This window comes from Taudactylus pleione, unplaced genomic scaffold (genome assembly GCF_031769625.1).
Source record: "Taudactylus pleione unplaced genomic scaffold, aTauple2 ptg000004l, whole genome shotgun sequence".
Classification (NCBI taxonomy): domain Eukaryota; kingdom Metazoa; phylum Chordata; class Amphibia; order Anura; family Myobatrachidae; genus Taudactylus; species Taudactylus pleione.
The window spans coordinates 849179-864095 of record NW_028284407.1 but is presented as its reverse complement, the minus strand read 5'-3'; the positions used below and the strand labels follow the sequence as shown (position 1 = coordinate 864095).

At 43.8% G+C, this 14917-nt stretch overlaps 1 pseudogene; it reads right to left on the bottom strand.

Annotated features, from left to right (window-relative positions):
- Positions 1-1934: 1934 nt before the first annotated feature.
- The window catches only part of LOC148543337 (uncharacterized), a 38826-nt pseudogene continuing 25843 nt past the window's right edge, over positions 1935-14917 (bottom strand).

Genomic DNA, 14917 nt, shown 5'->3' with positions numbered 1-14917 from the left:
AGTCCTGTGTATACATCGGGAACATTGAGAAACATCAGCCCCTCACACACAGTTACAGCAGCTCTGACCTGTCTCAGAAATTGCTATCCTCATTGCACGCAGTAAGTACTCAAGCTGCGTAGTGGCTAATTTATGCACTATTCAACGGACAGGCGCGTCTTCGTTTTTCCGGCCACTCCCTCGTCACCACCCCCAAACGCTGACTTCCCGTCACTCACTCTGTGATGGCTTCATGTGAGCTGCGTGATCGAAGTGCGACCGCAGTTCTGTGGCTGCGCACGCACAATGCGATGCATAAGCATGTGCAGTACGTAACAATCGCCCGTCTACATACATACACTACTGCAATAGCAATCTTTAGTGAATCCGGCCAAATATTCCGTTTCATAGTGCACATTACACATGACAAGAGATGATGGGACATGTTAGGGGTTATTTTAGTTGCTGTCATACTTGTTTTCTTACAAGAACTAAAAGTATTGCTCTATAGAGCTGAACTATCTAGGACCTCATTGCTCATCTTGGACAGACTGACAGCTTTACTCTTTCTAGTCATTTGCAGATTTTTCTTTTAGCCCTTTAAAGTTTTGAACAAAAATAGAACATTGTTCTGATTGTAAAGCTCTGCGGATTGTGTTATTATTTTATCAATAAATCATCCAGATTTAGTATTCACATTGACTGGATCAGTTACTGGTCAGTTATACCATTTTTACACCAGAGCTAAAACCCAGGTTATTGCAAGGTTAACCCGGGTAGCTCCTTGGTGTGAAAGGGGTGGATTGCCAGGTCGAGTGACCCGGCAATCCAACCAAGGTAACTAGCAGGGTTTAACATGGGAATAACCCGTGAAACTCTGCAGTGTAAACGGCGCGATCCGGGTCACGGTGACCTGGATCGTGTCGCATGCCTGTCGATTGGCCAGCCTCAGTGGCGCTTGGAGATGACGTCATCTCCAAGCGTCCACTTCAACGCCGGAAAAGCCGGGTCAATGCAGACCCGGCTCCGGTGTGAACGGTGTGAAAATCCAGGGTCAGCGCCGGCTAAATTCCGGGTCTGATCCAGATTGGAACCCTGTTCCAACCTTCGAGTCAGACACGGAATTTAGGTGTAAAAACGGTATTATTTACCCTACACTTTTCCAGTCTATTGACATGACAGCTGATCTCCACCTCACAAGTAGATGGGTTAGAAACACCTTTAACATATGATTATTCTTCCACCAGAAAGCAGAAAAGTTAATAAAACAATTATTTATTTATTAAAACAATCATTTTGAAAACATCAGTAGAGAAATAGTAAAACATCTGGAGTTGCCTTTTATACGTAGACATAAATGTACATGACAGCCTGTACTAAACATACAGAACTGGCATAAAATATTGTATACAGTATATGTCTTGATTTTGTTATTATTTATTCTGGATGTATAAGAGGAATTAAACAGATATGCTAAGCTTCTGCTGTAGCAAGGATAATACTGGCTTTGAAAGTGTCACATTGTAATGTATTGTCATTTATCCTCTTTCAATGTCACAGCTGGCAGGAGAAAATGTGTCATTGTACCACAATAAGACCAATGGCACGGTCCATTGACTGCCATTTGCTGTTACATTGAGCAATCTGCCTAATTACATCCATTCGGAAGCTAATAGTTTACAACAGACAAAAAACTATATCACTTTTGACCTCTATAATCACTATAGTAGGAAGCAGTGATATGAAATATAACATTGCTGTGGTCCATATTTGTTTTATTTACTTAGCTACGTGCGGTAATATAATCTTTCTAGGTATATCAGAGTAATCTGTGGTGAACAGATTGTATAATCAGACCGTAGAAAATTATCTCTAATAGGCAAATTAGCCACTCTTTACGAACACCTGTCAGTGTTAGTGGTCGGCAATACTGGAGGCAAAAACCTGTAGTAGTTTTACCAGCGGCTGGTGTGATGATGGATTTCATCAGGAACAGATACATTTTTGTAAACTATATCATAAACGATTCCAAAAATAGGAAATATAATCAGTGTGCCATCTGCTGAATCTTTCCAGCAAATGTGTCCTAGTTACTTGTGTGCCCTATTAACTTCTGCAGTCGTGAAGATGTTGAAAAATCCAGCACAGGGAGCCCAATAATCCATGTTTTCTACAGTACAGTACATCCGCCTGTGTGTTTGAAAGGCGATCCGGTTAGAATGTCAGCACCAGAATGTCGACAGGTTCTAAATATCGACTGAATGTCGGCAAGGACTTTAGGTCGACAACCAATATGCGACATTCAAAGATTTCAACATGTTAGGTTTAGATTTAGGCTAACATACATAAGCAAAAAATTGTATGTCGAAATTATCGGGACCCCTGGTTCAGAACCCCTGGGACACCTATCTAATGATTAATTAGGCACTTAGAAGTTTTTAATTAGCTTACTTTGGCCAATAATGACATGTAATTTTTGGGGAGAAATTCTGCAAACTGCAGTAAAATGGGTTAAAATATTTGGGACAGGTATATGGGGTTGCTGTATGGATGGGGCAGTTATATAGGGGTGCTGTATGGATGGGGCAGGTATATGGGGGTGCTGTATGGATGGGGCAGGTATATGGGGGTGCTGTATGGATGGGGCAGGTATATGGGGCTGCTGTATGGATGGGGCAGTTATATGGGGCTGCTGTATGGATGGGGCAGTTATATAGGGGTGCTGTATGGATGGGGCAGGTATATGGGGGCGCTGTATGGATGGGGCAAGTATATGGGGGTGCTGTATGGATGGGGAAGGTATATGGGGGTGATGTATGGATGGGGCAGGCATATGGGGGTGCTGTATGGATGGGGCAGGTATATGGGGCTGCTGTATGGATGAGGCAGTTATATAGGGGTGCTGTATGGATGGGGCACGTATATGGGAGTGCTGTATGGATGGGGCAGGCATATGGGGGTGCTGTATGGATGGGGCAGGTATATGGGGCTGCTGTATGGATAGGGCACGTATATGGGAGTGCTGTATGGATGGAGCACGTATATGGGAGTGCTGTATGGATGGGGCACATATATGGGGGTGCTGTATGGATGGGGCACGTATATGGGAGTGCTGTATGGATGGGGCACATATATGGGAGTGCTGTACGGATGGGGCATGTATATAGGGGTGCTGTATGGATGGGGCATGTATATGGGGGTACTCTATGGATGGGACAGGTATATGGGGGTGCTGTATGGATGGGGCAGGTATATGGGGCTGCTGTATGGATGGGGCAGTTATGTAGGGGTGCTGTATGGATGGGGCAGGTATATGGGAGTGCTGTATGGATGGGTCATGTATATGGGAGTGCTGTATGGATGGGGCACGTATATGGGGGTGCTGTAAGGATGGGGCACGTATTTGGGGGTGCTGTAAGGATGGGGCACGTATTTGGGAGTGCTGTAAGGATGGGGCACATATATGGTGGTGCTGTATGGATGGGGCATGTATATAGGGGTGCTGTATGGATGGGGCAGGTATATGGGGGTACTCTATGGATGGGACAGGTATATGGGGGTGCTGTATAGATGGGGCAGGTATATGGAGGTGCTGTATGGATAGGGCAGGTATATAGGGGTGCTGTATGGATGGGCAGGTGTTTTAAACATTGCAGATGGCAGTTACAGGTGTTTTTTTTAGCCCTTTTTTTTAACAGTGGCTTAAAATGACCCAAAAATAAACTGACAGGCTTTTTTATGTACCCCTTATTCTACTTCAGCATTTTATTTGGGGAAAAACACTTGCTTTCTATGATTTTTTTCACTGTTATTGAAAAATGCTTATAGCAGACAATTGATACACTTTAAGAGTGCTTTGCGCCACTAACAAATTTCTATACTCTTATCCTATATTAGTTTGCATATTTTTTGGTACATGCTGATGTCTCCATTTGTACCTATATGTAACGTGTGTAACACCTGCAAGAATTATCGCCCAAATGCTGGAAGATGACTGTCCGAATTGCATTGGGAGTAAAATGGGAGCACACATACAGGCGATAAGTGACATTAATGGGCGAAAGGTGCATTACATTAACACACGTCAACTTAACGTTTTATCGCAGCTAATTGAGTTCCCCCTTTGACTTCTGGTAAAATATAGGCATTTGAAAATATTAAACAAGAGTGACTGTTAAGTACAGGGACATCCAAACTTTTTCTTGGATTGCTGAATTAAGAAAATGACTTTGGACAGAGGGCAGAAAAATACTTTCTCACAGTTATCCTCCCAGCATTTAGCTAAGGGTTCTTTGCTGAGTAAATCTTATTCCAAGAAACAACACTGGGCCTGATTCGGAGGCTCTGAATCTGGGCGTTTTTTTTGCTTGTTTGTTTCGGCCTCCAGGCCGCTCGCAAAGCCATGGGTGACAACCCACATCTAGTGCGAGCGGCCTGGCGATGGTTGCGATTATTGCGACCATCGGGCTTGCGTCGAGACCCTGCAGGAGGGTCTCGGCTCCCGCAAGCCCGAGTGGACTTCCTGCTCTAATAGAGCAGGAAGTCCACTACTGACATCATGAGCCGGAGGCAGCGCATGCGCAGTGGGGGAACATTGACCCGCTTGCGAGCGGCTCTGAATCAGGCCCAGTGACCCCATATTCACAATATGACACACAGTAGCTCCAATTGATAATGTGCCACATCATAATTCTCCACTTGTCTATATGCCACACAGAGCCCATCAGTCATATGAATATGAAGGTAACAGTATACTAATAAATGGTTTGCGGTACAAAATGACAATTTATTAATAACAGAAACAATGGTACAAAAATAAATAAGTAATGTACTGGCTAAAATATATGGATATGTGCTAATTGTAAACAAAAATGGTAAAGTCCATGGTTGGGACCCCAAAAATAAATAATGCTGCACTAAGGGTCTGATTCAGAGCCGCTCGCAAGTGGCTCGATGTTAACCCACTGCTCATGTGCCATCTCCGGCGTGCGCATGAGCGAGACCCGTCCAGTGACTGCATGTCAGTTGCTACGGGTCTCGCTACAAGACGGGGCGGCTGTTGATGGTGAGTGACAGCTTGCCCCGTTTTGTATGTGGGGAGGGGGGGGTGGCTGCACAAACGCAGACGTTCCCTTAGGAACACCTGGCGTTTGTGGGCGGCCCTACTGACATCACTAGTGATGTCAGTAGTGGACTTCCTGCTCTATTAGAGCAGGAAGTCCACTCGGGCCTGCGGGAGCCGAGACCATACCACAGGGTCTCATCGCAAGCCCGATGGTTGGGATAATCGCGACGGACTCCAGGCCGCTTGCTCAAGCTGTGGGTGGTCACCCACAGCTTTGCGAGCGGGCTGGAGAAAAAAAAAAAAACACGCCCTGATTCAGAGCGAGCGCTCAGTAGCAGTGAGCGGCTCTAAATTAGGCCCTAAGTCCAGAACACAATTACATATGCATCAGTCACCACCTGGAGAACTCCCACTTCACATGAAGATTAGTTATATGAATGGGCTAAGGGCCTGATTCAGATGTAGCTGCTATTTTGATGTTGAGCGATTATTACGCTATTTCACGCAGTTGAGCGATTATCGGTGGACTGCGCATGCATTTTAGCCATAAAGGGCCAAGTGGTTCTTATCTGCCATCAAATTCTATGTTTCTAATGCGCACATGGCACAATTGAATTGTGATCAAAGGCGACTATGGTTGATTGACAGATTGGAACCATTTTGGGGGAGGTAATATGGGGGATGCAGTCAAAAAGCCGGCGGTCATCATTTCGACTGCCAGCTTTTTGACTGCATCCCCCGACTGTCAAATCCCAGCAGGGGACTAATGACAGGCGTCGAAATCTCGACACCTGTCATTATACCTACGCCGGGAGCCGACGCCCAGCATACCGAACAAAGGGGTTAAGTTAGAGGCTCCTGGGGGGGACAGGGTTAGGCATCCCCCCGGAGGGTTAGGGTTAGGCTAGGGGAAGGGAGGGTTAGGGTTACGCACCCCCGGGGGGAGGTTAGGGTGAGGCCCCCACGCGGGTTAGGTTTAGGCTGTGGGGAGGGGGGTTAGCTTTAGGCACTTACAGGGGGGAGGCACTAGGGGGGGAGGTTAGAGTTAGGCACCCCTAAGGGAGAGTTAGGGTTAGGGGGGGAGAGGGTTAGGGATAGTTAGAAACTTACCTTAGTCGGAATCCTGTTCTGCTTTCCGGCGTCGGTATAACATGTTAGCCCGGCGGTATTTCATACCAAACCCTAACAGGGAGTGGAGGAAAAAAGGCAGGCATGTCATGACCATTTTCGGGGCTTGTGTCTGCCTACATCTGCAATCTCGTCTCGAGATCATAGAGTTACTCAGATCGTCAAATATCAAAAGATCTGCAGCCACCGCTGCATATTTGTGCACAGTTGCTTGGATCTGCGAAACTGTCGGTGGCCGTCTCTATACATTGCCAGGTGGCTGTAGCATTGGCATATCTTTGTGTGGCAGCTGTGTAGAGGATCGCAGCTGCTAATGCATTAGCGCCCACATCTGAATCGGGCCCTGAGTCCGTATAAATTTATCTGTAGTCATGTTAAAGAGTCAACAGCTTGCGTGCGCCTAAGGAGCGCACTCAAAGATGGGGCATGGCCTAGCTGTCACAAGGCCACGCCCCATGTTTGTATGCACTCCTTTGGTATGACATTTGCAGGAGTCACCTTGTGTCACACCTCAGTTTTTAGTCACGCTGGGGGTGAGCCCAGCACATTGAAAATACAAGCCAGATCGACATAAAATACACAGAAACAAGGCAGATCGATATAAAATACACTGAACCAAGCCAGATCGACATAAACTACGCTGAAACCAGCTAGATCCACATAAAATTGAGATTGAGATGAGCGGATCCGGTTCTCAGAGAACCGGACCTACCCGAACTTCATGATCCGGGCCGGGATCCGAGTCCAGTTTGGGTTTTCCCGCTTGACTCGGATCCCAAAACGAGGCAAAGCGTCATCAACCCGCTGTCGGAATCTCGCGGGTTTTGGATTTTTGCCAGTGCGAAAAGTCTTTGAAAAAAAACGGAGATAACTTTTCACCATGTTTTGGGGTTTAGGAGTGCAGGCAAAAATAGCCTGCACCCCTGGGAATAGCCCCTAACAATTAACTGTGTCAAAAAAAGTAAAAAAAAAAAAAAAAATAGGGACACCCCAAAAATATTATTTTTATTTTGGGGTTAAAAACAAAAAAATATGGGGAACACGTATTTAAATTACGAAATTAATTCAGGGGGGGGGTTCCCAAGTATGCGGCAGGTGTTTAAAAGAATGCGGGTGGTTGCGGCAGGTGCATTTTGAAGAATTTTCAAAATGCACTTTAGGGAATTTTCATGTACCTCAAATTTGATAGGAATAGTTTAAAAAAATAAAAAATCTAAGTGCTATTCTTCACCACTTCTTCATAGCCGCAAATATGCACCTGCCGCGGCTATTACAAACCCCGACTTCCTTCAACAGGCAAAAATGGGGGTACCCATAGTGATCCCCCATGTCTGGACATCTTTAGGGGGGTCCCAAGCACATTTTACGAAAATTCACGTTTTTTTTGTAGATGATGCGAAAAGTGAATGTCAAAAAACAGTGATAATTTTTTGCTTGCCTTTAGCAGGGGAAAAAAGTGCAGAATTGGAGTTTAGGGGTGCAGGCCTAAAAAAAATAGCCTGTACCCTTGGGAATGCCCCCTTAAAATGAAATGTGAAAAGAAAATTGAAGAAAAAAAATTGGAACACCTCAAAAAATGTATACTAAATTTTGGGGTGTAAAAAAAATAGGGGAACAGTGTTTAAAATAGCGACATAGGTTCAGGGGTATTCTGTAAATATGCGGCAGGTGTTTTCTAGAATAGGCTATTAGCGGCAGGTGCTTTTTTGCTGAATTTTTAAAAAATTAGTTTAGGGACTTAAAAATATGCTAGTACCCATTTTCATGTACCCCAAATTTGATGGGACCACTTTTAAAAACGAAAAAAAAAGCTAAGTGCTCTTCTGCATCACTTCTTCAATGTCGGGGAAAAAAACACCTGCCGCGGCTATTTAAAAACCCGACTTTCTTCTGCAGGGAAGGTTTCGCCGGTTCCCAATTTCACCTACTTTGGAATTGAAAAAGGGAACAGCGGGCACATGCACGATACTTTTCCACCTGGAAAACAGGCGAAGAAGGCGAAAAGTCCAGCAGGCGAAAAGTCTGGACTTTTCGCCTCAAATTGAATATGAGCCTAAGTGGCAGTGCAGTGAATTCATTAAAAATATTTTGACACTGTAACTGGAAACGCAGTGTAATATTCAACACGTATTTTGACACTGGAAATGGCAGCACAGTGTATTCATAAAAAATATTTTGACACTGTAAGTGGAAACGCAGTGTAATATTCAACACGTATTGTGACACTGTAAGTGGTAGCGCAGTGTATTCACAAAAAATATTGTGACACTGTAGGTCATTGATACCACAGTTTAATACTTAAAATTGGTACAAACTGACGTGTGTGCTGTACCCCACTTCGTTCGTGTTTGTTGATATGGAGAACGATCAGTTGAGAGGAGAGCAGGAACCACATATTAGTGCAGGAGCTGCTGCCAGTGCCACCAGTCATGACAATACTAGTCCGTCTACGTCATCTACTAAAGCCGATGCCCAAAGGCACATGGGGCTTAAGTCAGGGCATCTAAAATCAAACAAGCAATCTTTTACAGTGGTAAAGAAAAAAACATAAAAGGGAAAGTTAGCTGCAGAAAGACATACAATTTACATTATGCCTTTCACCCCACGAAGTGGCAAGGAAAGGGTAAGGCCTTGGCCTTTATTTATGACTGGTGGTTCTGCCTCTTATGATGATGTAAGCACAAGTGAACATGCTGACATAGAAATTGAGGATGCTTCTGTGCAAGTGCACCAGGATGAGCAGGATATTTGTGGGCTGACGCTAATAAGGATATTGATGATGAGACTGTTGATGATGAGGATGTGGTTGTTGAGGATGTTGTTTGTTTGTGTAAATCAGGCACCATTGGAAGAAACAGTTGTTGCCCATGATGAGGAAAAGCCCATTGTCATGCCTGCGTACAAGACAAAAAAATCCACTTACAGTATGTGTGGAATTATTTCTACCCAAATCCGGATAACAATTGTCAAGCCAACTGTATCTTTAGTAAAGCCAGAGTAAGTAGAGGTAAGGACCTTAACCGTCCAGGAATCTCCTCCCTGTTACATCATCTGCAGCGCATCCATCATTTTGGCTAAAAAAGATAAAAAATTTGGCTAAAAAAGTACCAAGCTAACAGCTAAAAAATTTGGCTAAAAAAGTACCAACAAGCAGTCCAGTGTCGGCTAGCTCCTTGACTCATCTGCATCACCCGTGGGTCTTTTGGGAATATTTAGTTTTTTCTCAGCAGATGTACTTGCTGGAGAAACTGAAAGAGAAGCCATTGCTGCATCACGTGCCACTTGAGCTGACAATTCGCTTACCAACAGCTCTTTGCATCTCTTCAGATGGGAATAAAGACATAACGTATGAATTGTGAAAAATGATACAACATATGAGTTAAACCTAGGATCCAGCATGGTCGCCAAAATGTATTGATCCGATTGTAAAATATTGACAACCCTTGGATCCTGGTGAAGCGAATAAAGGACTTGATCCACAAGTCCGACATACTTTACAGAATCAATTCGTTTCAGCTCCTCTTTCAGTTTCTCAAGCTGCTTTCCCAACAGTCTAATTAGGGGAATTAGCTGGCTGAAGCTGGCAGTGTCTGAACTCACTTCACAGGTGACTACTTTGAACGGTTTCAGCACTTTGCACCACACTAAAGTATTTTACACTGAGCTTGAGTAAGGTACATTCCCCTTCCTCTGTCATAGTATGCTGTGTAGCTTTGAATGGCTTTTTTCTGTTCCTCCATCCGCTGAAGCATATAAAGGTTGGAGTTCCACCTTGTAACTACCTCTTGCTTCAGCTGTGGAAGGGCAAATTCAACATTTCTTGCAGGTGCTGCAATCTTCTACATGCGCATGCTGAATGGCGAAAATATCCAGAAATTTTTCGGGCCACAGAGAGCATCTCCTGCTGTCATTTTAATAAAAAACTGCATCACAAAGTTGATTGCATGAGAAAAACATGGGACGTGTTGGAATTCACCCAGCTGTAATGCTCTCACAATATTGGTGGCATTGTCAGAAATCACAAATCCTTAGTAGAGTCCAAGTGGGGTAAGCCATTTTGCAATGACTTCCCTGAGTTTTTCTAAAAGGTTGTCAGCAGTATGCCTCTTAGTGAAACCGGTGATACACAGATAAGCTTGCCCGCATATCTGTGGTTAAGTGGACAGTGGGTACAACGGCATTTTTTTAACTAATTAAGATTTGTTTAATGTCCCTGTACAGGTTGGGAATTGCTTTTCTGGTGAAGTGGAATCTAGAAGGGATTTGTTAGCGGGGACACAGGACCTCAATTAACTGTCTAAAACCCACTGCATTATTGGCAGTTATTGGACACACATCTAATACCAGCATAGATGTTATGGTGTATGATCCGCTGTCCAACTGGGTGACTACTGTCATACTTGCTCTCCCTTGTAAAGGATTGTTTAACAATCAATTGCTTTTTAAAGTACTTCTGGGATGAAAATCCACTCCCAGCAGCAGCAGGCATAGCGCTCAAGGATTCTTCTGGGGCAAGGACTGATGTGAATGATTTCAATATTTTTTGTAAATGCCTTCCCTCCTCCCCCATAAATTTTCTTCGGAATCAAAAAATGTAATTAAATTTGCTACTAATTAATCTTCCTTTCCCTGCCTTCAACTACATACATACTCCAACTCCCTCAGGTCTCTTGAATAATAAAAGCATTTGTTTCCTGATGTGCCATGTTGGAAGTTGAACTGCCACAGCTGCTGCAATCTTTGATATGTGGTTGCTGAATGCAAAAATGTCCAGAAATGTTTATGGTCACAGACAGATCCAAAACCAAAACACGGGGGTCGGTGCACATCCCTACATAAAATACACTGAAACAAGCCACTTCCACATAAAATACATTGAAAAAGCCAGAGCCACATAAAATATGTTTTAAAAACCACATCAAACACATTTTGAAAATCAGAACCATATAAAATACATTGAAAAAGCAAGATTCACATAATACACACTTCAGCTCCTCCATGTGTCTCTCCAGCCCCCTCCCTTGCCATTCCAGTCCACATTCATGTGTCTTTGCAGCCCCCCGATGCCATTGCAGCAGTCCCTCATGTGTCACTCCTGCCACGCCCCCCTGAGTTATCTGAACAGCCCCACTATGCCCCTATAAGCATGACAGCAGGCATCCCACCAGCTCTCAGGCTGCCCCCCCTACTGGCTCTCAGGCAATAGTGTCCATTATGCTGTGCCCCTGTAGTTTTCCTCATATGCCGTGCCCCTGTAGTTTTGCCTCTTATGCAGTGATCTCTATTTGTTCCCCTTATGCAGTGCCCCCTTTAGTTTTGCCCCATATGCAGTGCCCCCTATAGTAGTGCCCCTTATGCAGTGTCCCCTAAAGTAGTGCCCCATATGCAGAGCCCCCTGTATTTGTTCCCTTTATGCAGTGCCCCCTGTAGTTTTGCCCCATATGCAGTGCCCCTCAAATTAGTGCCCCTTATGCAGTACCCCTTATACAGTGCCCCCAGCCCAGTACTTTCCCCACCATGCTGATGCTAGCTCCTGCATCGCCGCTGCCTTTGAGTCGCTCTGACTGGATCTGACTAGACCAAGTAGACTCGCAGAGCAAACTCGCTCCTCACATCAGTGCATCACTGGGAATGCTGGCCTCTGAAGCAATCAGAGGCTTCTTTAGCCTCTGATTGCTTCAGAAGCCAGCGTTCACAGTTGCAGGGAACCACATGAAAAAATAGGGGTCGGAGGAAGAGCGCCCCATTGCACGGTAGGGGTCGGAGCAGGATTGCACAGGTCGCCTGCCCCTAGAAACGGCCCTGTACTCCTCATTTAGGGGCTGATTCAGACTTGGGACCACTTTAGTGTCTTAGTCGTGTTTGGACTTTATGCTAAAGCTAGTATAAGCCCATGCCCAGCGTACAAGCATGCGTCTGAGCGTGCAAGGGCTAAGACGCCCACTATTTATAGCACCAAAGAGACTTGCAATTGCCCCATACTAGGTCCAGATTCTTCGTCAGAGTATGGCCTCCACTGCAAGCGATAAAGCATCTGAATCTGCTGGGGTTATGTAATAGGTGCCAAATTCACGGAGCCGTCTGTATTTCTGCAAGTTTGCGGCTAAATTTAAATAAGCAATCAGTTATAAGGCTGAACCAACCTTATAAATGATTGCTTCTTTAAATTTAGCCGCAATTTTGCAGATATACAGACGGCTCGGTGAAATCGACACTTATTGCATAACCCCCTGCGACTGTGAATCAGCCCATTAATGCCACCAGGGCCGTAGAAAGTGGGCCCGATATTGAGAGGCAGACATGGCCACAGCCCCTCTTAAAAAAGAATATAAAAAATAGCACATTCAGGGGTTTGGGTTGCACTCAGGAGGAAGTCTCTCCCCACACTGTAAGTGTCTCCTGCAAATCACATAGCCCCACCCACTGTAGCCAATGCAGTCCCTAGAAACCTGCTTGTTGATTCGTGCACATTTGTGCTGTGTATCAGTGCGATAAACTGCTATAGAGATGGCTGGTTAGTGCTGATTAATATACACAACACTCAAACTAAGTCCTGCTTATGTACTGTATGGATTATCACAAAGATGTGCTCCACAATTTAACACAGTAAACCAGACTGCTGAAACCAGATTACAGCCAGTGATGCCCTATATGAGACAGATGTTTCTCCAGTGCTCAGCGCCCATGCAAATTACATACCATTAGTTCTATTATTACTACTGCAAAAATATACTAGCTGGGTGTTTTATGATTATTCCGCCAACAGTCCAATTTCACAGAGCACATTGCCAGCCTGTTATGTAATGATATCTTTCCAAGCCACATTACACAAAGATGCAAAATGAACAGAGACTTCCTGAGAAGCTGCTGAAAGGAATTATAGGCAGAGAAACGCGTTAAGTGTTGGATTACAGATATAACAGCATTTGGCTCACTGTGCTGATCCAGCGCCAGCCTATGCTTTCGGATTTATACTCTGTGGACCGGACAAAAGGTACCCCCTTGAAGGCTGCATTATAGAGTGCCCCAGCAGCCAGAAGCTAAGTAACTGGACGGACATTTGCTATAATAGTGCTTGCACACTGGAGTTTGTACTAACCTAAGGTGGCATTTCCAATCATGAGAGCAACACATGCTTTGGATTAAGCAAAATCCCATCTAATATTAGGAATACTATTTGCTTCCCACTGGTTTGGATATATATGCAACAAGGTGGTATTGCCAATTATTAACTACTGTTATGCTGGCTTTGAACTAAATCTTAACACTTTCTACTAAACACCTACTAATAACATTAATATCTTGATAAATACATTGGAAACAGCACATGTTTATGTAGTTATTTAGTATGTTTCAGAGACTATGATGATAGATTGCTTTGCGTTGTTTTTTTTTATATTGTGTATGTAAATTTAAGTGTACTTTTATGCGATATTTACTGGACGAGTGGTTTATATTGTTTATGTTATTTATTATAATATGGTATATAATCAAATAGTCTGTCAGACAGTGCTTCCATTTTGTTCTTTTCTTGTTTTTCTCATTTCTGAGGGTTACAGTGTTCCCTCTTTATTGGAAGCAGCAGTTTGTAGAATTATTGTCCCAAGTCTTGCCCTCAACTTTTTTGTGTCTTGAGTTTCTTACTGAGAAGTGACCAACAATAGTAGCCACAGTGCACAGCGACTCCCGTTGTCAGCCACACTTATCTGCTCTGAGGGAGTCCACCGGTCCCTGGGCATGTATTTATGTTGATTTGCCAGTAAGTGGTACTAATGCTCTCTGAATTATAGAGTTGCAAGACCAACTTAGAAAATCTTGGTCAAACATACCCAATATTTTTGTTTGTCCAATGACTCCAGAGCTGTTGGGACTTTTTCCTTTTGTATGGACAACAAGATAACATTGACAGGGCCCAAGTCTTGGCTATTCATATGTATAGGATTTCAACAGCACATGCCAATAACGTGCACTGCAGTCTGAGCTTCCAAATGAATTCCCTGTGAGTGTGTAACTAATCCTTCTCATTTCTGAGTAATTGTTACTAAAGTAGCAAATAGTAATTTTCATTGCTCTTATCTGATTTTAGCAAAATACCAATCTGTGCTTTTATCCAGAAGTTACCTTTCCAAAGTTACGTTTCTTTTAATCCGATCTACAGTATGCCTATAAAAGTTAAGGAAAAAATGTAGATAAAATAAAAGTACTTATTTTAAACATAGCAAGCTGGGTAGAAACAAAAATTCTAACAAAAAATAACACTCTCGTTCTAAGTACCACCAATCATGAGAATCTTTCTCCTTTTCTTTTTATGATCCATTTATATGTGTACAGTATGTATTCAACATATCTATAGCAAACAGTTTATATACAGTATAGAGAGGCAGTTCAAGCATTCCAATGTCACAAACCCATGCTCTACAAGTATCTGTATCTTCTCGTACCTCCTAGTACCCACACTGTGCTGCCTCCTGTAGACATAGAACATGGTGACTGGGGAGGGGAAGAAGGAGCAGGCTGGGGACAGAGAGGTGAGAATCCTGCCCCTAGGAGGGTGCACGTCACCTGATAGAATGGCCTTTTATTACGTAAAGAATGTATGGATGTCCTGCCCAGGAAATACATACAAACCACACTAATATGCAAATAGGAACCAGTGCAAGTACTCCAGGACTGAGAGATGCTCCTGCTACAACTTTATTTTCATTTGTCAAATAATACACCATGGGCTTGATTCCGATATTTACG